Source organism: Lipotes vexillifer, unplaced genomic scaffold (assembly GCF_000442215.2).
Source record: "Lipotes vexillifer unplaced genomic scaffold, Lipotes_vexillifer_v1.1 scaffold640, whole genome shotgun sequence".
Taxonomy (NCBI): domain Eukaryota; kingdom Metazoa; phylum Chordata; class Mammalia; order Artiodactyla; family Lipotidae; genus Lipotes; species Lipotes vexillifer.
The window spans coordinates 1,007,080-1,034,661 of record NW_006773138.1 but is presented as its reverse complement, the minus strand read 5'-3'; the positions used below and the strand labels follow the sequence as shown (position 1 = coordinate 1,034,661).

General features: G+C 41.5%; 1 protein-coding gene across 2 annotated transcripts in view; it reads left to right on the top strand.

Moving 5' to 3' along the window:
* The first annotated feature begins 1,827 nt into the window (after positions 1-1,827).
* FAM168A (family with sequence similarity 168 member A) overlaps positions 1,828-27,582 on the top strand; it is a 207,357-nt gene continuing 181,602 nt past the window's right edge. The window contains exon 1 of one of the 2 annotated variants that reach the window (XM_007448076.1): positions 1,828-2,100. The gene's annotated coding sequence lies outside the window, so the exon portion shown is untranslated. The remainder of the gene's footprint in view (positions 2,101-27,582) is intronic. The other variant, XM_007448078.1, reaches the window with a different exon arrangement.

Here is a 27,582-nt window from a genome sequence, read left to right as displayed (position 1 = left end):
GGTGTGGAAAGACCAGAAGAAGAAAAAATTTGAGAAGAGACAATGAAAATTGAGAAAATCCTCCCTACTAACTTAATGTTCTTTTGTGAATTGTAAGTGACCACCATTATTTGTTTTACTTATTTATTTATTTATATTTATTTGTTTATTTTTTGAGGTACGCGGGCCTCTCACTGTCGCGGCCCCTCCCGCTGCGGAGCACGGGCTCCAGACGCGCAGGCTCAGAGACCATGGCTCACGGGCTCAGCTGCTCCGCGGCATGTGGGATCTTCCCGGACCGGGGCACGAACCCGTGTCCCCTGCATCGGCAGGCGGACTCGCAACCACTGCGCCACCAGGGAAGCCCTACTTATTTATTTTTAAAATATTTGGCTGCACCGGGTTTTAGCTGTGGCACGTGGGATCTTTGTTGCTGAACGCAGGACTTTTAGTTGCAGCATGCAGGGTCTTTTAGTTTCGGCATGCGGGCTCTAGTTCCCTGACCAGGGATTGAACCCAGGCCCCCTGCATTGGGAGCTCGGAGTCTTAGCCACTGGACCACCCGGGAAGTCCCCACCACTATTTGTTTTAATAAGTGGAAATGTTGAGCTTCCAGAAAAACCAGACAGACCTCGTTTTGGAGCACCACTGAGGGCAACAGAAAGCCATGAAAAGTTTTTAGGTAGGAAAGACAGGTTGTTGTTGGATTTGAAAATTATATTTTTTGAAAATAGTTTTATAGCTTAAAAAGTTATGTGCTCTTTTAAAACAATTCAGGCAATATGAAAATGAAAATTACTTGAAATCTGACACTCTTTACTCCAAGATAATCACAGATGTTATTTTGGGGAACCTCTTTCCTGAAATCTTTCTATGCTTATAGAACATTGTCTCAAGCTTCATATAAATTAGATCATTCTAAACTTGCTATTCTCTTATCAATTTTTTTCCCTCGAGAATAAATTGTGAATAGCTTTTCGGCTGCTTAGTAATGCATTGTTTGTATATATAATTTAACCAGCTCCTGTTGAAGGACATTTACGTTTACCTCACTGTAATCAACAATCTCAGATAACAACCTTGTTCATTCATCTTTTCCAAATTGTTTGATTATCTTTCTAAGGTAAATTCTTAAAAGTAGCGGAGCTGGGTCAAGAAGTACGCTCTTTTTATATTTGGCTTCAAGCTGCCAAATCGTCTACAGTTTTGCAGGGAGAGCAGAAGGAGGCTGCTGCATTAGCTCTGGTGCGAGACAGTGGCAACGGGTATTGCGAAGAAAGTACAGACTTCCAAGTGATCTAGCCAATGTAGGCCTGTTCTGGGTGGGTTGACATATTTCCTTCCTTTTTTCCTCTCTTTCACTTCTTTTTCTTAACATGGAGGAAGAACTGAGAACTGCATCATCTCCCAGCATTTCGCAAGGACCACACTCCCTGGGAACTGTAGTACCGGGTCTGAGAAGGGTCCGGAAGGAGGGCGAGAGTCTGTGGGCATGCTGGGAAATGTAGTCCAGCGGGAGGTGGTGGCGGGGCTCCGTGTGGGGAGGTGTGCGCGCGCGTAAAGAAGGCGGAGACGCCGCTAAAACCGTCCCTTGGGGGATGGGGCCGCTGTGGTGCCTAACTTGCCTCCTATGTGGTCTTTGAGTCTACAAAAGCCACCCGCAGATGGTTGGCTTTATTCCATTGTCCGAGACCAAGGAGGGAATGGTCCCTCCGCATCGGGCGCGCGCCGGGAAGCGCCGGCTGCGCGCGGACCGGAGTGGGGCATGCCGGGAGTTGTGGTCCCGGCGGGCTGAGGCTGTGGGACGTGTCGCGGCGCTGCGCTGGCTCCTCCTTCCCAGCCCTTCTCAGCGGTTCCCCCGCCCCTTCCCTCAGCCTCCTCCTCCCTAGCCCGCAGCCCAGCGTCCCCTCCCCCCACCCGTCGGGCTCCTCGGCGGCTACTGCAGAGGATTCAGAGCCGAGTCGCTGAGAAGGAGGAGGCTCCCAGTCCCTGCGCGCCATCCGCCACCTTACTGGACACGGGCGAGGGAGCGAGAGCGTCGCCTCTGTAGCCTTCATAGAAGACAAGGGCATCGCCGCTTCAGCTGCCGCCGCCGCCGTTTTCGCCTGCAGCAGCTCGCCGGTGAGGAGATCACCCCCCCACCCTACCCCGGTCCGCCCTCCCTGAGCCTGGGCCGGTGGTACTGGGGAGAATGAGAGTGGGGGCTGCGGAGCCCCTTCGCGGGTTGGGGGAAGGGGGTTGAGGTCGCGATGGAACGGCGGGCTGGCTGGGGGGACTTGTCCAGGCGGGGGTGGGGTGAGGGTGGGACACAAGCAGGTTGGGGGGGGAGAGACAAGGGAAGGGGACTTTTAATGGGAACGACCTGGGACAGGAGCGTGGGGTTGTAGGGTTGGGGTGGGATTTGGATGGTTTTGGGCGAAATGGATGTTGAGACTGGAGTGGGATGGCTTTTAATGGGGGAGGGGACTGACTGAGGGTGGTGGATTTGGGGTTGGCCTGGAGCAATTGACAGCTTGGGATCTGGGCCGGGTTGCGGGGTAAGGGGTTGATTGTAATAGAGAGTGCGACTGCAGAGTTGGATAGGACCCTGGGGGGTGACTAATTCAGGAGGGTGGAATTTGGGGTGGACCTAGGGCAGGCTGATTGAGGTGGTAGGAGCCGGGGGTGAGGAGGGGCTTGGCATGGGCTGAGACCTGAGCTTGAAGTGGGCGCTTGCCATCTGGGGGTGGTGGAATTTGTTGAGATTTTATGGAATAGCGTGGGTTAGGAGAGCAGAGGAGGTAGAATTCGGGGTTTTCCTGGGGAGTGCTTATGGAGGTTGGAATAGGAGCTGGTGGGGGTGGGACTTTGAATGAGGGGAGTGTGAGGGTGAGCTGGCAGGAGGGGGTAAAGTAGAAGTTAGGCCCAAAATGGGCGGACAAGGATTGGAATTGGGCAGCTAGGGGAAGGGGGGGAGCACAGTGGGTTGGGATTTAGAGTGATCTTAGAACCACTGGTGGCTCCCTGGGTACAGGGTGAAGGCAGAGGGCACAGAAGATGCTTCTGGGCTGGACTCACTGAAAGAATAGTGGCAGGTGGTGAGCAAGGTTGGGGGATGGTATCTTGAAGAAAATGTCCCTTGGCCAAGGTGGCAGAGGGAGTTTTGGAGCAAGAATGTCTGAGATGAACTGATCGGACTGGAGAGGTGGTTGCTGCTAGTGAGGTAGCAGATGTGGCTAATTAAGGAGTGGGAAACCTGGGGTTGTTGGTATGGAGGGGGCAGGGAGGATGGAGAGGGGCAGTGAGCAGTGCTGGGAAGAGGTGGATTGGATGATTCTGGAGAAGAAGGATTGAGATGGCCTCCAAGAGACACAAGAGGGTTGGGGGTTGGACTTAAATGGACAGCTTTGGAGGCTGTGGTTGGGGAGAGAGAAGGTACATAAAAGACTTTTCTAGAGGACTTCTTAAGCTGTTAGTTTTTGTTTGTTTCACTTGTATTAGTATCATATTTGGAAGTAAACCAACACAAAGGGTAAAGTTGAGAGAGGCTTCAGTTAAGGTAGAATTGAGGAGGGGAAAGTATCTTCTTTTTTTTTTTGAGGAGGGAAGAGTATCTTCTATTATTCATGTATTATAAAAAGAAAGTTGGGGGAGAAAACCCCACTCCAGTAACTAAAGATGAAGAAGATGAAACTGGAATGTGATAGATGTCTTTCTATTTGATGTCTCTGCCTTCTCCTTTCCTCTCTCTTCCAGGTGCATTTAAAAATTAGTCCTGGAATTTGGTATTACATAGATTTGATGAGCTTGAGGTGGTTAAGGGAGCATTCCTTGCTTGAGAACTGATGAATGAGACTGAAAAATACAAGGCTGAATTTATTTCCCAGTCAGGCAACGTGCATGTATTCAGAAAGAGCTTAGGTCTTTTTTTTCCCCTCCTCTTAAAATTGATTGCTTGAAGACTCCATTTATTGGTGTCCTGGTTTGCAAGGCAATTAGGCCCATCATTGTATTGCAGGCTAATAATCCAGAGATGAATCTTGGTACCACCGTTTTATGTAAACAGAGAGAAGACAGAAAATATGGAAATGTCATAAATATTCATTGGTGAGATAGTTTGGTATTTTCATTTGATTCTCTTTTGACATTACCTGATAAGATTTAAAAATAATTGGACTATATTTCTGTAGATTGAATTTTCTTCTAAAGGAATTCAGGTGGTTAGAATTCTGTCAGATGTGGATAAAAACATAAAAAATCATTTTTATTTTATTTTTTTAGGAGATGTAAGCGTATTCCATTAACTACAAAAACAATACCTCCATCTATTCATCAGAAATTTTATTTAAAGCTTAATGATGTGCTCATTCTCATGGCAGAAGAGTGATGTTAGAAAGTAGAGAAGGGTGTTAATGGAGGAAACATCTTTAGGAAAATAGTTTTCTGGACTTAATTGCATTAACTGTGATATGTTAAACCTGAAGTGGCTGTTGATTAGAGCTTAGACTGGGGAAAAAATGGGGAGGGATGTAAAGAGGGATGTAAGGCACCAATGGGATCAAAATAATTCTTTTTTTGTTCAAGCTTCAGGGTTCAGCTTGTAAACAAACCATTTTCCTTGGCCTTCACAATTGAACACATGAAAATACCCAATATTAAGAATCTTTTTTCTTGCGGTACGCGGGCCTCTCACTGTTGTGGCCTCTCCCGTTACGGAGCACAGGCTCCAGACACGCAAGCCCAGTGGCCATGGCTCACGGGCCCAGCCACTCCGCGTCATGTGGGATCTTCCCGGACCGGGGCACGAACCCGTGTCCCCCGCATCGGCAGGCGGACTCTCAACCACCGCGCCACCGGGGAAGCCCCAAGAATCTTATTTTTTTATTGTAGCTCCAAAATGGGCAGAATGATCGAAGGTTGGACTTATCCTTGGAATTGAAAGTGTTTTGTTATGAGGAAGCTTTCTGTATTGCAATAAAAATCAGGTTTGAGCAGTTACCCATAATTGGATGAGAGAGTAATCAAACTAATGCAAGCATTTCTCCTCATAACTTTACTCTGGGGTCCAGACGTTGCTTTTGTGGATCTGCAGGCTTGATCTAGAGGTGGGATATTTATACGAAAGCCCTAGCTTTTGAGAGCTCAAAATGGAAAGTAATCGCTTGGGAGAAACGTCTTGGTGGATTTTCTTTTTCCCCCTCACAGCTGTGTTCACCTGTGCAGTAGAAATGTATATAAAGTGTTTTAGTATCTTCACCTCATTTGATTCTTCCAGTATTCTGGTGAGAAGGGGAGAGCAGTGGAGGTATTGGTAGACAGGTACCTTGGTAGAATGAATAGCTTGTTAATTTAGAGGTTGAGAGTCCTGAGTTCAAATCCCCGTTCTACCACTTGATAACCTAGTGATTTTAGTAAAGTCATTAAAAACCTTTCATACTTAGTGGTAATGGTTGCATAACATTGTGAATGTACTTACTTCCACTAAATTGTACAATTAAATACAGTTAAAATTGTAAAAAAATGAACAAAAAACAGTTGTCAAGGAGCTTTCAGTGACATGGGAGAGATAGATGATTTAAATGTCGTGAGAAAAGTGAGGCAAAACTAACGTAGTGGTCAAGACTGTGGGTTCTGAAGTTTGTCCACCATTTACTACTAGCTGTGTGACCTTGGGCACAGTGGTCTCATCTGTAAAATGGGCATAAGAGAACTGATCTCATAGGGTTGTTTTGAGGATTAAACAAAAGAATCCATGGTAAGCATTTAATACAATGTGTTACATTGTATACATTAAAAAATATTAGATATTATTATTAGGTAGAAGAGACTAGAATGTGAATAGCCTTGTGTGTCCTACCATTGAGTTCTTAGTATTATGATCTATTATTTAGTAAGGAGGTATTACTTTGTATTATTATCTCACAGTTTATCTGCATATTAGTATGTTGGTACTATAGGCTAGGAACTTAAAAAAATATATATTTATTTATTTGGTTGCGCTGGGTCTTAGTTGCAGCTCGCAACTAAGCCCATGAGCCTTTGTTGAGGCATGCGAACTCTTAGTTGCGGCATGCATGTGGGATCTAGTTCCCTGACCAGGGATCAACCCAGGCCCCCTGCATTGGGAACGTAGAATCTTAACCACTGCGCCACCAGGGAAGTCCCTAGTCTAGGAACTTTATTAAACAGTAAAGTACTAAACATATATTAGTTGTTAGTTTCCTCATCTGTAAAATAAGAAGAAAAACTGCTGAGAGGTAAAATGACTTGCTTAAAATTACACAGTGAGTGGAAGAGTTTGGGATACAGCCCTGAAATTCTGATTCTTCAACCCTGTTTATATCTTCTTTTTAAATTGTGAGATAAACCATATGTATAAAAGTGCATATAATATAAATCTTCAATTTAAAGAATGATAGCAAATTGAAGGCCTACGTTTTTGCTACCCAGTTTAACAAAAAGGAGATTTTTAGTACCTTTAAAGCTTCTTGTGATTCCCTGCCTGATTGAATCTCTGTCCTTCTCCCTCAGAAGTAACCACTTTCCTGAATTTTGTGTGAATCATTCCCTTGCTTTTAAAAATAGTTTTACCAAACAAGTATGTATCCTAAACAATATATTTTGTACTTTTATAACTTTATATAAATAGAATCATAGTGTAAGTATTTTTCTGTGACTTTCTTTTTCCTTATTTATTATCCTTATTTTTTAATTTTAAAAGAGCTTTATTTCTTCCACCATTAATTAAAATAACTTGCTTATAGCAGAAATTGAAAATTACAGAAAAAGTAAAAGGAAGCAATATTATTGTCTATAGTCCCATTACTCAGCAACACTTCTTATTTGTATGTATATTATATATACACATATAAATATATATTCTTTAGTATATGTCTGTAAGTATGCGTGTACATACATATATGGGTAGTCTAGATGGCAAGAGGAAGCCAGTTTGCATTTATGGATGATCAGATTATCCAGATGTGGATCAGTCATACTTGGAAATAGGAATGGGAGAGGGTAGTAGCAGCCTTTGTGAGCTGTGAAAGAACAGCATCTTAAGAGTTTTTTCTTATTGGCGGATTTTTTATTTACTAGATACTGATTCTTTGTAATACCAGCTCAGAGCTTCGTGTCATGTTTTGGCAAGTCATGTAACTCTTCTGATCAGAATTTCTGTGCATCTTTCTTTTTGAAGAAAGGCAGCCTGGTACATTGGTCCTCACCTGATTGTACAGGAGGGTCTGTCCTCTGATGTATAGAGTGGACCATGAATAGGAAATCATTAGTTATGCATATCAGAAGCTTAGCAACCTAAACCCCAAGAATTTTTTGTCTAAGAGATGTGAAATCCAAATGCATTAATAATCTGTTAGAGTTTCAGTTTACTCTCCTGTAAAGTGGGGCTCAAATGAGGTAATAAATGTGAAAATACTCTTTAAACTGTAAAGCACTATATAAATGTTAGTTGGGGTTTTTTTATTTCCTCTCTCGTTTACAAAAATGAAATCAGGGCACCCCACACAGAGGTGAAAAGCTTGTCATATTTGGTTTATTGCCTTTCCAAAGGGTTCTTCTCCCAGTGGAGGAGGAATACGTGAAGATCAGTTCACAGTTTCTCCCTTAAAACTTGAAGATTGTTGGATATAGTGGGACAGAGAGGGTGCTAGAGGACTTTCTCCTAGTGAATTTATGGGACCTGGTTCTACATTAACTGTGCTGGCTTGCTCAAAATGAAACAATTGACGCTTTTTGAAGTGGAGAATGCAGTATACAACGTTTGCTCTTCACTATCCTGACAAATACAGTCATTTCCCTCTTAGTTTTCTACCTGTAACTTATTACAAGGTAGAGTAGTACAGTGAGATGGATTATTTATGCATATGTAAAAGAGAGATAATACTCAGTTATTGGGTTGTTAATGGATTATATGAGATAAGAAGGACAAAGAACCCGGAACACTGAATGGCACATACATAGTTGGTGCTTAATATGGTAAATACTACTGTTGTTATTTTTATTTTACTTATGAATTGTTTACAGCTAACTTTTCCTCCAGGCTATTCTTTTATTATTCAGTGTTTTCCTGCTGCTATATCTCCTCTCACTCATTTTACATTTGGAATATAAATTTATTTTAAAATTATCATAAGTAAAGCAAAACAAAGAAGGTAAATCCTCAACGCATTCCAAGACCAAGGAGCTAGTAGTCGGGTGTGTGATAGATATGTTTAAGACATCTGTTCAACAGGTATCTGTTGAGTGGTTTTTAGATGACAGTCAGGGAGTGCTGGGAGTATGGGATACAAAAATTAAAATTCCCTACTCTTGAGGAGCTTATAGTTAATCTAGTGTGGAGACAGACATGTCACACATAACTGTAGCATAATGGAATAATTGCTATGGTGGGGACCTGGGCAAGGGCCATGGGGAGGATGGAGGTTGACATGGCCTGACCTGCCTGAGAGAGCAAGGAAGAGAGAGATGCTTGGGGGAGTTAATGCTTGAGCTGAGACCTGAAGGATATGTGGATGTACTGGGGAAGTAGAGGTTACGAATGTTTCATGACGTCAACAGCACAATCTTCCTTGATTTTTCCCTCCCAGTGTTCTTGTAGGCCTTACTTTGTACCTCTTTTTAAGGGCTTTCTAGCATGTATGCCTACTGTGAAACCAAATAAACAGGGGCTTAACCGCTGGTGGCGCAGTGGTTAAGAATCCACCTACCAATGCAGGGGACATGGGTTCGAGTCTTGGTCTAGGAAGATCCCACATGTTGTGGAGCAGCTAAGCCTGTGCGCCACAACTACTGAGCCTGTGCTCTAGAGCCCGCGAGCCACAACTACTGAGCCACGTGCCACAACTACTGAAGCCCGCACGCCTAGAGCCTGTGCTCTGCAACAAAGAGAAGCCACTGCGATGAGAAGCCCGTGCACCACAACAAAGAGTAGTCCCCTGCTCGCCGCAACTAGAGAAAGCCCGCACATAGCAACAAAGACCCAACACAGCCAAAAATAAATAAATAAAATAAATGAATTAAAAAGAAAAAAAATAAGGGGAGAGATTCTCCCCTCCCTTTTAAAAAAAGACATGCTGTACTACTATGCCCTTATTCTTTCCATATGTTGTGCCTTCCACCTGGAAAGCCATCCCCCTACTGAGTTCCTTAATCTTTACTTTGTCCATTAGATGAGCTGTACTAATGAATGTATTTCATGGTGGTTCTTTCCAGTCTGTTGTTTAGCAGGAAGAGATTTTTGAAGCTTTTGAAACTACCTGATATTTAAGAAGAGATCTTTATTGTTTCTGCTTTCTCAGTAAATGTTGATATTCCTTAGTGTTGGCTCCTTGGCTCACTGAACTTTTTAAGATTCTTTCTTTGAGTAGTGTTGCCCACTCTATTGGCTTTAACTGCTGCTGTATGGTGATGACTCTCAAAATCTCTGTCTCCAGCTCAGACCTCTTTCCTGAGCTCTAGACTTGTATATCTCACTGTCTACTGGCAACCTGCATACATCCATTTTGATGGTCCTTAAATTCAGTAGGTCCAGAACAACTCATTTTCCCCATCTCCTTCTTCTGACCTCTCCCCTTATGTATCTCCCTCAAAAGTTAAAGTCATCTCTTCCTGTAGTTTTGTCCTAACTTAAAGGCACTGCTGTTCATCCAGTCATTCAAGATATGAATCTGTGCTATTAGTCTTTTCTTCTCCCTTATCTCTATAGCCAAAAATAAATCCTTCTAAATATTTCTGAAACTCATCTCCCCTTTCCTACTGTTATCCCCTTAGTTCAGGCCCTAATCTTACCTGGACAAGGGCAGTAGCCTCCTAACTAGTTTGTATATCACCCATGTAGTAAACTTGTCTTCCACCCAGCAGCCGAAACATCTACCCGGTGGTGTATATGTCCACATCACTCCCTTGCTTAAATCCCTTCATTGGCTCTAAAGTCTTAAGCTCCTTAGCATGACATATTAGGCCTTCTATGACCTGTCCTTATGTACTCCTTCTGCCTGATCTCCCATCACTGGTAATACTGAGTAGCATGTAGTTTCTACAGATATTTTACAGTTTCACACCTTTGCTCATGCTGTTTCTCCTTTTATTCATCCCTCTGGGTTAAGTGCATCTCCCCTAAGGAACCTTACAGAATCCTTAAGGTTGTCGTAAGTGCCCCCATTTTGTTCACAGGGAGTATCCAGTGTGTGCCTCTGTCATAATATTGATACTTGCCCTGTTTTAGGAAGATTGACTGTTTCTGTCTGCTCCTTCACTTAACTGTAAGTTTCTTGGGGGCAGGAGCTGTGTTCTAGTCATCTTATAAAGTCCTAGGTCCTGGAGGGTGCCTTGCAGGTAGTGAATGATTAATTTTTGAACTGAACATAGTAAGGAGAGATGACAAACCAGTAGTATGATGTTCTAACGAGGAGTAAGGTGATAGGTGTTTTTCCAGATGTAGGTTTTTATTTATTTAGAATGGAATTTAGAATTTAATTGGATTGATAAAGGCTTTGATGATGATGGTGTATAGCACAAGGTTCAAAAGTAGAAGACAGCAAGATGGTGTGCTCAGGGGTTGGCAAATGCTTTCTGTAAAAAAATATTTTAGGCTTTGTGGGTCACGTACAGTCTCATTGTTTTCTCCTTCTCTTTCCCCTCCCCATCTTATCCCTTCTTCCCCCCTCTATGTTTCATTCTTAGCTCACAAGCCATACAGAAACAAGCCACGGGTGTGCCATAGCTTGACAATCCCTGGTACGTTATCAGAAATCAGACTTAAAGTTGTAGACTCACCCCCCCCTCCCACCGTGAGGCTTGCGGGGTTCCCCGAACCGAGCCCCCTGCAGTGGAAACACGGCATCTTAACCACTGAACTGCCAGGGAAGTCCCTTAAAGTTGTAGCCTAGTGAAGAGCAAAGAGACTAAAGCAAGTTCATTTTTCTTGTTTTATTTATTATAAAATTTAGTTCCTTAGGAAATTATGCATATCTTTAGTACTGAAAATAATTGTACAGAATCTTTTTTGTCAAACTACTGTTTATCTAGGGCTTCCCTGGTGGCGCAGTGGTTGAGAGTCCGCCTGCCGATGCAGGGGACACGGGTTCATACCCTGGTCTGGGAAGATCCCACATGCCGCGGAGCGGCTGGGCCCGTGAGCCATGGCTGCTGAGCCTGCGCGTCCGGAGCCTGTGCTCCACAACGGGAGAGGCCACAGCAGTGAGAGGCCCGCGTATTGCAAAAAACAAACGAACAAACAAACAAAAAATAACTACTGTTTATCTAAAAGTTTATTTTGTTAAATAGGCCCTCGATTTCTTTTTTTTTTTTTTTTAGTATTTATTTATTTATTTGCTTGTGCTGGGTCTTAGTTGCGGCAGGCAGGCTCCTCAGTTGCGGCTCGTTGAGTCCTCTGTTGTGGCATGCGTGTGGGATCTAGTTCCTTGACTAGGGATTGAACCTGGGCCCCCTGCATTGGGAGCGTGGAGTCTTAACCACTGCACCACCAGGGAAGTCCCTAGGCCATCGCTTTCTGTATAAAGATGCTATGAAAACACCTTGGTTTATAAAGCTCCCATACAGCTCCCCCACCTTTTTTCCTTTTAGGCAGGTGTCTGGGTACTTTCAGAATATGCCTATTTTTATGATGTTATAGATTGTGCTTTTTCTTAGATACAGACATTTTGAAGGAACCCTGGGCTGATATATTTTTCACAGTAAGCTTCAATCCCTGGCTGACTGGAGGTTATAATCTCGATTTGGCTTCTGATCATGTCCTTCAGGCTTGATAGTTTCTGCTGATGCTCATATTTTCTAGCTTTTATAGCTTTATATACATATCCTAGTTTTCTTTTCTTTTCTTTTTTTTTTTAAGTATTGTGTTTTTGTTTTTGTTTTTTTTTTGGCCACACCATGCGGTTTGTGGGATCTCAGCTCCCTGACCAGGGATTGAACCCAGACCATGGGAGTGAAAGCCCAGAATCCTAACCACTAGGCCACCAGGGAACTCCCTATCTTAGTTTTCTAATGTGGTATCCTCTCTCTCTTATTTTGAGTTGGTAGCAGAAATCCCTATCTGTAAATATAGTTACACTATTTATACTTCTGCAAATATAATTATACTATTTTATTTGATCTACAGTGCATAGGTTGGTCATGTAGCATTATTTTCATTTTAAGGATGAAGAAATCAAGAGTCAAGAGGGTAATTTATTTTTGGCCTGAGGACTAGTAGGAGATGAAGGTGGAAAGACAGAAAGGACTTAATATTTGAATATCTGTGGTAGGCAATATGCTGGGTGCTTTCTCTCCCTTATATAATTTAATCCTCACATTTACCCTGTTTAGGGTATTGTGCCCATTTTACAGAAGAGGAAGCTGAAGCAACTGAGGCCTATAGAGATTAAGTAGCTTGCTTGCATTTGGTTAAATAGTAGAAGAAGAGAAGCTTGTAATAAAAACCTGATCTGCCTTGCTCCAAAGTCCTTGTTCTTTTTACTGTGTTGTATATAAAAGTTCCCTGGTTTTAAATTCTTAAATCAGTATTTTTCAACCTACTTAGGTGAGCAGTAGCTTGGCTACACATTAGAATCACCTGAAAATCTGTCTAAAAAAAAAATGCCCTACTTCTACCCTGACCAGTGCTAACAAAATTTTTTCATGTGAGCCTAAAGCAGGTGTGTGTATAGGTATATATTTTTTTAGAAAATATAGATTAGAAAGAAATTGTATTGAGGTATATATATACAAGAAAAAGTGCACAAAAAGTATAACCAGCACTCAGATCAAGAAAGGGAACGTTGGGAATTCCCTGGCAGTCCAGTGGTTAGGACTTGATGCTTTCACTGCTGTGGCCCGGATTCAGTCCCTGGTTGGGTAACGAATATGCTGGCTTCCAATACCATAGATTATTTTTGCCTACTTATGAACTTTTATAAGGTATGACTGGCTTTTGCACTCAGCTTTGTTTGTGAGGTTCATTTATGTTCTTGTATGTAGCAATAGTTTATCCTTCTCATTGCTATATAGCAATAGTTCTCAAACATTTTGGCGTCTTCACTCTTCCTATTAAAGAGCCCAAAGAGCTTTTGTTTGTGGGTTGTGTGTACCAGTATTTACTGTGTTAAAAATTAAAACTGCATTTAAAAATAATAAACTTATTAAATATTAGCATATTTTAATTAAAATAACTATATTCCACAAAATAGAAGAATAATATTTAAAATTTTTCCAAATCTCTTCACTGTCTGACTGGATACATATCTGCTTCTACATTCAGTCTGCTGCAACTGGTTGTTTTGTTGGTGGTATATAAAAAAAATCCAGTCCCACATATATGTGGCTAGAAAAGGGAAGAATTTTTTTTTAAATAAATAAATCTATTTATCTATTTATTTATGGCTGTGTTGGGTCTTCGTTGCTGTGCACGGGCTTTCTCTAGTTGCGGTGAGCAGAGGTTACTCTTCGTTGCAGTGTGTGGGCTTCTCATTGCGGTGGCTTCTATTGCTGCAGAGCACCGGCTCTAGGTGCGCAGGCTTTAGTATTTGTGGCCCGAGGGCTCTAGAGTGCAGGCTCAGTAGTTGTGGCACACGGGCTTAGTTGCTCCGCGGCATGTGGGGTCTTCCCAGAGCAGGGCTCGAACCCGTGTCCCTTGCATTGGCAGGCGGATTCTTAACCACTGTGCCATCAGGGAAGCCCTGACAGGCAGATTCTTAACCACTTCGCCACCAGGAAAGTCCCAGGAGGAATGTTTTAATTGACTTCTTTTTTTTTTGGCTGCACGGAGAGGCTTGTGGGATCCTAGTTCCCCTACCAGGAATAGAACCCAGGTCCCCGGCAGTGGAAGCACAGAGTCCTAACCACTGGACTGCCAGGGAATTCCCTTGATTGACTTTTTAGATAACTGGATATTCTTTTTTTATATACTACACCAAAACTTGTCAGTTGGTAGTTTCTTTAGAGGTCCATTATCTTGTGGAATCTGAAACCATATCAGTGAGCCTTTCATACTCTGTTACACTAAAGTCCATTGGTCTGTTTTGTACTTTGAATGGATTTTCTACTCATGCATAATTTTGTGTCATCATGCTTTGGTCATTTTGAAAACATTGGTTCATTGAGTTATGCAGATCTTCTAAAATGTTGACATATTTTATTATACAGTATTAAAAAATCACATTTGTTAATATCTCTACCCATTTCATCAGACAAGTCTTCTCTAGTTTTTGCTTGAAAGCCCAAATTTTATCATTGGCAACAAATACTGACAGTTGTTTTCCTTGAAGTGACAGTCTCACATTGTTCATTTTTGAAAAAATGTCTGCCAAACATCCAAGTCTGAATAATCAGTTTGTCTGGCAGTTGTTCTTTCAAGTAAAAATGGTGTTTCATGAAAAAAAGCAGGTAGTTCAGCTTGCAACTTAATTGCACAAGTGCCTAAGTGCTTTTCCTTGAGATAACTTTTGTACTTTGCTATGCAGAAAGATGTGTAGTTAAGGACTGAGATTTTTGTGGCTTCAGCAAGACCTCAAATAGTTCTTTTTTTTTCCCTTTGGCATGGCTGTGTAGAATGCAATGACACTATTACAGTTTGATGTCACTGCCTTAATTCAATACAATATGATATAGTTTTATTTATTAGTATAATTATGTTTCCAGGCTTTACTGATTTCTTATTGAAGGAATAGGTGATTTTGTTAAACCTTTACTAAAAGTACTGCTTTGAAAGCTAGCATGAATGCAGTTGGTCTTTCACTTAGTAGAACTTTAGAGTTGAGCAGTTTTACAGCTTTGTCAGGATGTTAGAAAATCATTGGGCTTGGGACTTCCCTGGCGGTCCAGTGGTTAAGACTTCACCTTCCAGTGCAGGGCGCGCGGTTTCGATCCCTGGTTGGGGAACCAGGATCCCACATGCCTTGTGGCCAAAAAACCAAAACATAAAACAGAAGCAGTGTTGTAACAAATTCAATAAAGCCTTTAAAAATGGTCCACATCAAAAAAAAAAAAAGAAAAAAATCATTGGGTTTGATGCTTATTCTTTACCACTTGTGCGCGTGCGTGCGCACACTTGTGTGTGTGTGTATGTGTGTGTGTGTGTTTTAATATTTATTTATTTATTTTGGCTGTGCCAGGTCTTAGTTGCAGCATGTGGGATCCTTTGTTGTGGCATGCAGGATCTTTAGTTGCGGCATGCATGCGGGATCTAGTTCCCCTACCAGGGATCGAATCTGGGCCCCCTGCATTGGGAGCGTGGAGTCTTACCCACTGGACCACCAGGGAAGTCCCACCACTTGTGTTGAAATAAAGGCATGAAGTAGTCTTTAGAGAACTGTGCATAGCTATGTATAAAAGTGATTCTGTGTCTTCCTAAGCCCTTAATCTGGAGCATTTGCCGCAGAAAAGGAAAAAGATGCAGATGAAGCCACAGCCAAGTGATCATGTTGTGTAATGACTTTGGTTTTTCACTATGATTGGGCAGAGGGGGATGGAGGAGGTTGGCTAAATAAGCCATAATAATGAGCATTGTTTTACCTTTCAGCCAACACCCCTATACAGCCTGGGACCTTAGTTCTGGGGGGAGGAGAATTAACATTCATTGTGTGCTTGCATTGTGCTAGGCCCTTTATGTGTGGTAACTTATTTAAACTCACAATTAGACTGTAGGGTGGCCATAATTATTTTATTTTACACATGAGAAAGCTTAGGCTCAGAGATGTAGCGCCTACTCAGGCCCACCAGCCAGTAAGTGACTAGGGTGGGATTTATTCCCAGACTTTGCTACCTCCATAGCCTATGAATGGTCTTTCCTATATTCTGTGCTATCTTCCAAGGACAGTGTGTCACTGATTATTTCTGTATCCTTGATACCTGGAACCTAGTAGGGTTTAGTACATTTTTTTTTTTTTCTTTTTGCAGTATGCAGGCCTCTCACTGTTGTGGCCTCTCCCGTTGCGGAGCACAGGCTCCGGACATGCTGGCTCAGCGGCCATGGCTCACGGGCCCAGCCGCTCTGTGGCATGTGGGATCTTCCCGGACCGGGGCACGAACCCGTGTCCCCTTCATCGGCAGGCGGACTCTCAACCACTGCGCCACCAGGGAAGCCCGGTTTAGTACATTTTTGTTGAATAATTGAGTTGGTGCTAAATGAGTGAACCAGTTTTTACAGAGTAGGATGTAACCTAACACCCCCTGGGCTACTGTGTAGATTGGTGCATGGTAGGGTTGGTGCATGGTAGGGTCTGGTCACCATTTGTTGTTGTGGGGAAAGGGTCAATCTTCTTAATGATAGAATCTTTGAAACTATTTAAATAATTTGGATATTTAGGAATTGAAGAGATCTAATAGGATGAATTTTCCTTAGATTGTCAATAATCTTTTCAGAAATAGGTAATATATCTATGCTGCCCTTGTTTTCCCCCATACTAGCTGTGAGACCTTGGGCAAGTTACTTTACTGCACCTCATTTTTTTAATCTTTAAAAAGGGAAGGACAGCAATAATAGTACATAATTCCTAGGTAGTTGTGAGGATTGAATGAGACAATTCATATAAAGAACTTAGCATAGTGCTTGGCATATATTATTGTCAATAAATGGGAGCTGTTATTCATATTATCCTTCTAGAATGAAGCATGGATTTAATGTGACTTTTAGCATGTGAAGAAGGAACAGTATTTTGGCTTTTAAAGCATTAGAGAAATAAAGCACTGAATTTATTGGGTTTTTTTTTTTTTTGGAATTTGTTTTCTGAGTGTAGTTTACTTGGTCTTCCTGGCAGGGAAGGTCTATAATTTTGGCTGTTTGCCTGGGTTTGTTGGTGAACCAATGCAGGTATAGTATGGCTTTTGGCTCTCCATCAACTTTTTAGTCTAGTTGAAACAGTTTGAATTGTTCTGGAGAGTTCACTGATGTTGATAGTTCTTTATAAATGAAAAATGTCAGTGAATGTGAGAAATGCCCCTGTCTAAATTTTTTTTCTAACTATACCACTCATTACTGAGGGGATCAAATCTTTCTCCATGGTACTCTGCCCCAGAACCAAAGGAGGAGGGTGTTTTTTTCATTTTTCTGCATTTATTTTTGTTGGTGGTAATTTTATCCATACTTTTGAGGTTTATGGCTTTGACAGAACTTTTCTTTTTGAAGTATAGTAGACAGTACATTTTGATCAGGCTGTGGAGTTATGGAGGAGAAAACCAACTATCCATTCTAAATGAGCATATCTGAAAGCCTGCCTGCCCTTCAGTCAAGTGTCAGTGTAGGTACACTGTCTCCTAGATGGGGTTCCCTAGTATGTTTTTTTTTTTTTTTTTCGGTACGCGGGCCTCTTACTGTTGTGGCCTCTCCCGTTGCGGAGCACAGGCTCCAGACGCGCAGGCTCAGCATCCATGGCTCACGGGCCCAGCCGCTCCGTGGCATGTGGGATCCCCCCGGACCGGGGCACGAACCCGTGTCCCCTGCATCGGCAGGCGGACTCTCATCGACTCCGTCACCAGGGAAGCCCCCCTAGTATGGTTTTTAGTAAGCGAGTTAGCTCAGTGTTCTCTCCCTAACTCTCTCCAGTGTCATTCATTGTTTGCCTCTCCTCCCAGCTTACATGTTTTACCTTTAGTACTAATGATGTGTATATTGTTTGGTGTTTGCAGTTCTCCAGACTTGCCAAGCTTCTTGCTTAAATGTCTTTGCACATGCTCCTCTCTGGGCCTGGACATCTCCTTTTAACTTTTAACTTGTCTAATTCCTACTCAGCCTTTAAGACTCAGCCTAGCAGTTAACCTTTTCCAGAAAGCTTTCCTTGACTTTTCCGGGTTGGGATTGGGTGCCCCGTCTCTGGGTTGCCCTATCTCTGGGTTGTAATTATCCATTTATTATTTATGGTCTCCTCTACTTGCAGTGAGCAGGGATTGCATCTAATTATCCTTTTATTCTCAAGAGCTCATTTTTGGACCTTACACAGAATAGGCACCAGTAAGGTCTTGTTGAGTGAATCCATAGTTTCAGCCTGGTCTGTTAGCACTGTAAATTCCCAACCATGTTGTTCTAGGCTGAGTTTTAGCAGAATGACTTTTCTTTTGTGGCCATTGCACCTTCCCCTGCCTCCCCTTGTGTTGTGTCCACTATACTTCAGCTCACACTCATCCTCTATTCTTTGCCCATAGCTGGGTCAGTGGAATGGTATACACACTAGACATGTATATCTTCATAAAGAACTTGATTTGTGACAGATCCTGGAATCTCACTTGGAATGAATGAAATCACATTCGTAAATGGAGAAGTTGGGACCTTATGATTGCTTTTCTAACTCTTAGCTCTTTTCTCCACTTCCAAGTTTCCTCTTTATTAATTTTTTTTTGTCAATTTTAACTTTTAGGTAACATAAAATGAATGCTACAAAACCAAACCACAAGTACTCTGCTTATGCATTTGATTTTTTTGAGCCTAAGTATAGGATTTGACCTCTCTGTTATAGTGGTGGGATGACTGAGACTTTAAGAAATGTAGGGTTTTTAAGGCTTATTAAGCCCTTCATAGTTCCTGACACGTGATTTAAATTATGGCTTCCAAAAAAAATTTTGTTGATTAGAGTCTTAGTAGCAGGCAAAAATAATCATTTATGCTTGCATTCATTTAGTTAACATGGATATCAGGCTCTGCTAGGTAGGTTCTGATGATACACAGAGATGAGTGAGATGTGGTCTCTGTCTCCAGGGAACTCCCAGGTGCAAGGGAGAAGCTATACATAAATACATTACAGTTCAGTGTATGGTACATGCTGTAGAATAAGTAGCAGAGAGGGAGGTGTTAATGACTTTTTCAGGGAAGAGTTCTTGGAGGAATAGACACCTGAGCTTATTTCTGAAAGAACATTAGGTCTTGTGTGTGGAAGATTCTGGATATATGGTCATAAAATCTGGATTTGAACCCCAGCTCTGCCACTTACTAGCTGTCTGACTTGGGGCAATTTGTTTAAGCACTCTGAATCTCAGTTTTTTTCCCCTGTAAAGTGAGGATGACCATGTCTGTATCTGCTTTTGAAAGTTGTGAGGATTTAATATACATGAAAGAATTTTATAAATGTGCTAAACAAATATTATATCCTGTTTGTTTTTCTTTTTTAATAAATTTATTTATTTATTTTTGGCTGCGTTGGGTCTTCATTGCTGCGCGCGGGCTTTCTCTAGTTGTGGCGAGTGGGGGATACTCTTCGTTGTGGTGCTTGGGTTTCTCATTGCGGTGGCTTCTCTTTATTGCGGAGCACGGGCTCTAGGTGCATGGGCTTCAGTAGTTGTGGCACAGAGGCTCAGTAGTTGTGGCTTGCAGGCTCTAGAGTGCAGGCTCCGTAGTTGTGGCACACGGACTTAGTTGCTCCGCTGCATGTAGGATCTTCCCAGACCAGGGCTCGAACCTGTGTCCCCTGAATTGGCAGGTGGATTCTTAACCACTGAGCCACCAGGGAAGTCCCTATATCCTGGTTTTTGTGTTTTATTTATTCATTGATAATAGTATTTTGACAGATTGGAGCATAAGTTTTCTTACTCAAACCAGAAATGAGAAAAAAAAAAGACTTGGTATGTTAGTGTATAGATGTCGTTTATAAAGCATTAACATTGTATAAACATCACGATTTAGAGCAAAGAGTTTTTAAGTCCAGAATCCATGAAACTTTGGTTCTGTGCTTCTATGATACTGCTTAAGATACTGCTTAAGATGCGTAAGGAGTGGTCTCTGAAAAAGTACTGAGTGTGGTTCTGAGTGACTTGGATGGCAATAAGACAAACTGGAAAGAGCTCCATTTCTTGTCAGGAGACTTATATCTGTGCCACTATTAAAGGTTATTTAACATTTCAGAATTGCATTTTCCCCATCAATAAAACAGAGAAAAATAATAGTAATTTGCAGACTGAGAATTAGGGATAAAATGGGTAAAGTGTATACTATTAGCCATAATCAGATAAAAGTTTAATTTGTTGAATATTAAAACAAATTATCTCCTCTTTCAGTACAAGAGACTTCTTTTAGAGAAACTTGCTTAAAGAATAGAGGGGATTTTCTATCATTTGTACTATACTAAGACTTACAGTATTTTACTTCTTTCTTCAAGTTCATTCCTCAGAAAAATTTTGCAAGGTGAGTTTAAATCCCAGCTCTTGCACTCACTGGCTGTATGACCTCAAAGTTACTTAATCTTTCTGTAACTTATTTTATCTATCTATGAGATGGGGATATAGTGGTATTTACAATGTATAGTTGGGAGGATTAAATGAGATAATTACATAAAGTGCTTAGATTGGTGTTTGGCACATGGTACGATTTCAATAAATGGTAGCATTGTTATTATCACTTACATTTTATAAATGAGGAACTGGATACAGATTTAGCAACCTGAATAGATTCACTTGAAACCTGGGATTCAATCCAGGTTTGTGCAATTCCATTACTCTTTATCCTTTTACCAGGCTGCATTTTGTAATTAACATTTTATTTGTTTGGATACTATTCTGAAGTGCTGTAGAGCGTGTTTGGAAATAATCTATTACTCTTAGGTATTTAAAACTTCCTTTCTGTGATGTTTTACTAATAGTTTATATAAACTCAGAACTAAATTGGTTAAGGAAAGAACTCTTTGGCCTGGTTTTCCTGTGATTAGACACAATTTAAGGGCAGATATTCTGGGGTCGTGGTCAGTGATTAGTAAAAAGAACAATGTGTTTTTTCCTTCCTGAACAGGTTTATTGAGGTAAAACTGACAAACAGTAAATGACACAAATTTAGTGTAGTTTGCTAAGTTTTAGCATGTGTGTACATCTGTGAAACCATCACTGCAATTCAAATAGTGAATATATCTATCACCTCCCAAAAGTTTCCTGGTACCCCTATGCAATCCCTTCTTCCTGCTCTCTCTGATCCCTCATCCAAGCAAACATTGGTCTGCCTTCTATAACTTTTTACTTCTATTATTATTATAGATTAAACAATGGTTTTGAAGTCAGAGCAATCAGGACTGAGATCCCCAGTCTGCCACTGTGTTAGTTGGGTGACTTTGGAGAAGTCATTTTATCTCTCAGCCTGGTTTACTCACGTGTAAAATAGGAATTCTATCACCGGCCCAAAGGACCATGAGGAAGAGAGGAACAGTGTGTAGAAAGAGCCTAGCGTGGCGCCTGACTCATAACTGGCCTTCAGTCCCTGGAAGTTGCCGGCCCAGAGTACATTTAGGAGTCAGAGCTCCAAAATGCTTTTCTATCACCTAGACCTTGTGTTTCCTCTTACTGAATGAGCTTTCTTGAAATAGGAAAGTTTAGATTAGGCAGCTTAAGGACCTAAAGGGCTTTCTGGTACTCCTTCCTTCCCTCCTCCATGGCCAATGTTCCACGTGCTATTAATTATGAACAGATGTTCTTCATAAATAAGCAAAGAACTCCACCACAGATTTTTGAGTTCTTTATGCCTATGTTTAAGTCTGGCTTTGTGATAAAGCTGCATGAGCAATGAGGTTGTAGTCAGAGTTCTGGGTTTTAGTTTCCATGCTGCCTTGGGCAAATTGTAAAATCTTTCTGAGCCTCAGTTTTCTCAGACATGAAGCTGGGACTGGGCTTCCCTGGTGGCACAGTGGTTAAGAATCCGCCTGCCAGTGCAGGGGACACGGGTTTGAGCCCTGGTCCGGGAAGATCCCACATGCCACGGAACAGCTAAGCCCATGCACCACAACTACTGAGCCTGCACCCTAGAGCCCGTGCTCTGGAACAAGAGAAGCCACCGCAATGAGAAGCCTGCGCACCACAACAAAGGGTAGCCCCTGCTCGCCCCAACTAGAGAAAGCCCGCGTGTAGCAGCAAAGACCCAACACAGACAAATGAATTGTATGATGACGTCACAGTTCATCTGCATCGTCCCGTGACTGCCTTGCAGTGTTAGAACTCTGTGAAAGGTTCAGGTAGCATTTACATTTGATATCCTAGAGGTTTGTTTGTTTTTTTTATAAAGTATATTTTATTAGGCTTTACTAATAGGTAGCACAAAAGAGCAAAAACCAAAGGTTAAAAGTGCTTAGAATTTAAAGTCAGAGAAACGTTAATTCAAATTTTAGTTTAGTAGCTGTGTGACCTTGGGCAAGTTATTTGTTTTCTCTGAGCCTTAAATTCTCACCTGTCAGTAAGGGATATCTGGTCTTCCTCTGAGGGTTCTTGTGAGGATTAGAAATAATGTGTGTACAGTGGTTGGCAAATAGCAGATAGCCAGTGATGCTAGTTTCTTTCCTTCCATTTCCAAAATTGGTAGATTTGTGGAGTTCAGTGAACTATTACTGAAGGAATTACTTTTGTGTTCCCTATTCCATGATACAGTTTGGCCCAGGATAGCCATTAGGTGGTGTCTCAGATTTCCCATTTAAGTCTGAAAATGCAGCTTGAGGTTTATGATGCCAGCAGTTATTGTAAAGGGATTTTCTTTTTCCTAATGGAGGAACTGATGCCATGTTTTTGTACTTTGTGATTAATTCTCATTGCTGTAGCTGGAGGTACTTTGTATTGTGGGAGCCAGGGAAACCGGTATCCATTTTCCTTGTCTCTTCTGTCTGTGTTTATTTGGGTTGGAGAATTGTCTAAAGGCTTCTTAGTGAATAAAGTAGGTTTGCTAAGTTCAGATTCTTCCTTCCTGGGTGAGCCCAGGAACGACCTAGTGGGGGGAAAAACAAATAGGCGAACGTGGGGGTGATTGGTGAGTTCTGCTTGTAAAGTTGTCAGCAACTTTGAGTTTGGGGGCAGCGGAGAAGAGTTGTTCCTCCGTTCCCCTCTTCCCCTCCAGAGCGTTTATAGCCCAACACAAAGGGAGCTTTAAGATGGAGGTCTGCATTGTAATTTCCTAGAAATTGCAGCTTCTGGTAACCGCTCATTCAGTTTGCACCTCTTTGCTGCAGTAGATGAAACAATGGAGACAATAAAGCCATTTATCTGATAGCTGTAGTCTCAATGGCATGTTTGTTTTAATAATGGTATAATTTGCAGGGCTCATAAACTGTGATTTTATTCTCATGGAAATACTGCCCGGTGGTATTTGGATTCTCAGGTCTCCTGTTGTGGGTAATTTCACTAACATTCTGGCTGACAGTTCTCTTTATTCCACACTTTGTTTTAGATTGTTCAGGCTGGTTGAGTAATTAGACCAGTGCAGAGCCAATTTTCTTTAGTTTGGGGCTGGCAGGTGGTTACTAGGTAACTAGAGGATCTTCTGAACAGGCAAGAAATTCTGCTTAGGGATTCAAGGCAAAAAAGCTGAGTTTGTTTTTGATTGTCATATGGAATTTTTTTTTTTTTTTGCGGTACGCGGGCCTCTCACTGTTGTGGCCTCTCCCGTTGCAGAGCACAGGCTCCGGACGCGCAGGCTCAGCAGCCATGGCTCATGGGCCCAGCCGCTCTGCAGCATGTGGGATCTTCCCGGACCGGGGCACGAACCTGTGTCCCCTGCATCGGCAGGTGGACTCCCAACCACTGCGCCACCAGGGAAGCCCCTGGAATTTTTTTTTTTAAGGTTTTGTTTATCCAATGCCAAAATATCTGAAAGAAAAAAAAAATTTTTTTTTCAGTCGTCTGAATATTTACTTTCCATGGTACCAAACATCCCATTCTATTTGGAAAACCATATAGTTGAGTTTTTAATTTTCATCTACATGTTTTTTTCTGGGAGTATTCAGAGGGCAAAGGATGAAACTAGCTACCATGTGCTAGACATTGTCCTAGGTGATACACACATTATCTCTAAATCTTAATTAGAACCCTGAGAGGTAGGTATTGTTTCTTCCATTTTACATATGCAGAAACCTAAATTCAGAGAATTTAAGTAACCAAATTAAGGTATCTTAGTTAATAAGTGGTGGGCAGTTTACCGGACTCAAACCTCATGTTAGGTTTTCAATTATAGCATAAGATATTCTGAAGATACATTAAAGTTTCTCTTCAGCTCTTAGATATTACAGTGATTGGCTCAGTAATATATTGTACATGAATTAGTACCTGTCATCAGATGTATATCTGATTGTTCTTCCTGTCATCTAATTTTCTTAAATCTAATTTTTATTTTATATTGGAGTATAGTTGATTTACAATGTTGTGTTAGTTTCAGGTGTACAGCAGAGTAATTCAGTTGTACATACACATACATCCATTCTTTTTCAGATTCTTTTCCCATATAGGTTATTACGGAATATTGAGTAAAGTTCTCTGTGCTATACAGTAGGTCCTTGTTGGTTATCTATTTTATATATAGTAGTGTTATATGTGTCATCTAATCTAATATTTTTACAGCAGTTAAGGTTCATGCAGTATTTTGATTATCTTACCAAAATTAAAGGCCTTCTAGACATATTCTGTTTTAGGAATTCTTTAAAAGTTTGGCACTATATCATGTGCCAAAACATGATATAGTCGCTGGAAATAACCTCAGAATTGTAGTTTGGGAACTGGGTTTTAAAGTCTGGGCACTGCCACTTGGATGGTTTTGGATAAACCTTTTAACCCTCATTGGCTAACCGTTACTCCTTGCATAAGCCTCGTTTTGCTCATCTGAAGAATAGGGATATGATACCCACATTAAAGGGATTTTAGGGTTAGTGCCTAGTATATGCCTGTAACATAGTAGGGGCTCAATAAGTGCTGGCTTCCTTCCTTCTTGACTTACTCTATTACTGAACTATTGGGATAATTTGATGCTTCTTTCATCATTGGCCACAGGATTTATTAAAAGATGGCCAACTTCTAGTGCTATTTTGTTACATTTCATGTTGATGCTGTTAAACTGATAAGAGTTCATTTTTCTCTAGGAACTTGCTGCCCAAACTAGGTAATTTGTTTAAGGGACATTTAGACATCTGGTTCATTGTTTATACTCTCTTAGTCAGGAGAGTGAGTGCATATATGGAAAGGGCATTGGATTTGTGATTATACAAACTTGGTTAAAGTTCTAGCTTTGCTTCTTACTAGCTGAGTTGCTTGGGACAACTGACTTTCTCTAGCTGAGACTTGGAGGAGGAATAATAATAACACCTGTTTTGTTGTGAGGATCAAATGAGAATGGATGTGAAGATGCCTTTTAAATTGAAAAATGCTAGGTGAGATAGTAATCATTACGTGACTTTCATAGTTAGACCAGGTGGGGCTTAGTGAGAATCCACTGCTGTTTTAAGAGAGAAATTTTAAATTTGACTTGAACTGTATAAAGGAAACATTTTGATGGGTTTTATGTTAGCTCTTGGGGACAGCTGAAGAGAACAGGCCAGAATGAGGTCCTGGGTAGAGAAAGTATTGAGTGACTATAATTGGATGGTAGAGGTGAGAATGGGGTGGGGTGGGAGTACAGCTGTGAGGCAGGCCAAGGGAACTTAGAGAATAGTTAATGCATGAAGTTTGGATCTTGGTCTAGTCTTGATCCATAGAGCAAAAAGAGGGAGGCTCCTTGATAAGAAAATCTTAGAACACTGAGCAGTGTGTGGAGAACTGGTTGAAAGAGTAGGGATGGTTGAAAGAGTAGGGATGAGAGAAGCTAACAGTTTTAGCTTCTCTCATGAGGACACTCAAGTTGAAATTCCAGTTTTACGTCTTCTAGGAATACGTACAGAAGTAAAATAGATTTTGTTTAATTCCCAGCTCCTCCTATCCCACAACAGCTGTGTGTCCATTTTGCGGGGGCGGGGGGGACGTTCCAAGTAAAGCTTGTGCTTGTTGTGCATGAATCACTTGGTGGCTCTCAGGTGGGCACATCGGCATATTTTCATTTAAAGAGGTGCAGGTGGCTGGCAGGTGGGGGATCTGCTTTTACAGACTTGAAGGCTTAATATTATGTAGTCATATTCAGGTTATCTCTTCCCTGAAAATTGGTTCTGTTTACAGCATTTCAGTAATGCAGATGGTATTTTTCCTAAGTGGAACATCAACCAAAATTTTTTTTTTAATAAATTTATTTATTTTTTATTTTTGGCTGTGTTGAGTCTTCGTTGCTGCACATGGGCTTTCTCTAGTTGCAGAGAGTGGGGGCTCTTTGTTGCGGTGCACAGGCTTCTCATTACGTTGGCTTCTCTTGTTGCGGAGCACCGGCTCTAGGCTCATGGGCTTCAGTAGTTGTGGTGCACGGGCTTAGTTGCTCCGCAGCATGTGGGATCTTCCCGGACCAGGGCTCAAATCTGTGTCCCCTGCATTGGCAGGCGGATTCTCAACCACTGCGCCACCAGGGAAGCCCAACCAAAAATTTTAATGTGTTTAATTATTGATGTGTCTGAATGGTGCAGTGTATTGGTTAAGATAAAGATTTTTTCATATGAAGAAAGCCTTCTGGCTCTGAAGTTTGGTACTACACCAGTTTTTTCATTTTTCTCTCAGGAGGATGTTGTTTTTTTCTTTACTACAAGTGCCTGCATCATTGCCTTCTCTTTTGAGTATTGAGGTAGAATAGTTGTGGTATAGGATAGTTTCAAAGTCTCCATTTTATTTGATTATCAGAACACATTTAGGCTTCTGTTTTCTACCTCCTTTGTCTATTAGTTTGAAGGTGTTGCAGTGATTAGGTAGGAGATGGATTTCTATAGGCTCCACTCAGAATCAGTCTGAGTTATTTTATATTAACTTCTTATATAATAATGTCAACTGATATTTGCATAATTTTTTTAGATAGGTATTTTGTTATTAAAATTTTTTCTTCTGACCTGTTTCTTGCACTAAATTGGTAGCTCTTTTGGGGCAGGACCATGTATTTCTTCATCTTTGTATTCACTGTATTCAGCACAGATCTAATAATGATGATGCTAGCTGCACTGTGCTATATGTCTGACATTGTTCCAAGGAAATATTTGTTTCAATCCTCATTATCCCCATTTTATAGAAGAAAAAACTGAGACTTGGAGAGAGGAAGTAACTTGCTCATGAAGGGATGCAGCTGTGATTAGAACTCAGGTAGTCTGGGACTTCCCTGGCGGTCCAGTGGTTGAGACTCCAAGCTTCCCACTGCAGGGGGCACAGGTTCCATCCCTTGTCACTAGGATCCCACATGCTTGGAGGCATGGGGCCCCCCCCCCCCCCGAAGAAAAAAAAAGAACCCAAGCAGTCTGACTTCAGAGCCTATGTACTTAACCTCTACCCTATAATTTCTCAGAAACTGCTTGTAAGCATATATAGGTATATATAAAATGTATCTTATTTGCACCTTAAAACTCTGTGAAGCACATATGCTGTATCCACTTTATAGATGAGGAAAAGTGAAGTAAATTAATTATACAAAGTTATGCATTTGTTGAGTGGCAGAATCTGGAGTCCAACTCGCTGGCTTCCTGACTCCCAACTCCCATATTTTTTCCCCTCTATCATTACTATAGCCATTGGTTAGAGCTATACATCTATTTTAGGAATAATCTTTTTAGGTATGGAAATAAATTTCTTTATCTAGACTATCTGGAGATAAGAGGCAGATTTAAAGAATCTTTCTGTACTCCCTTCTTTTTCAAATCCAAGGGGCAAAATTCCCCAGTAGATTATGAAAGCTCCTTGAGAGTAGATAGGACAGCTGTGTGAGGTGTGTGTGTGTGTGTGTGTGTGTGTGTGTGTGTGTGTGTGTGTGTGAGAGAGAGAGAGAGAGAGAGAGAGAGAGAG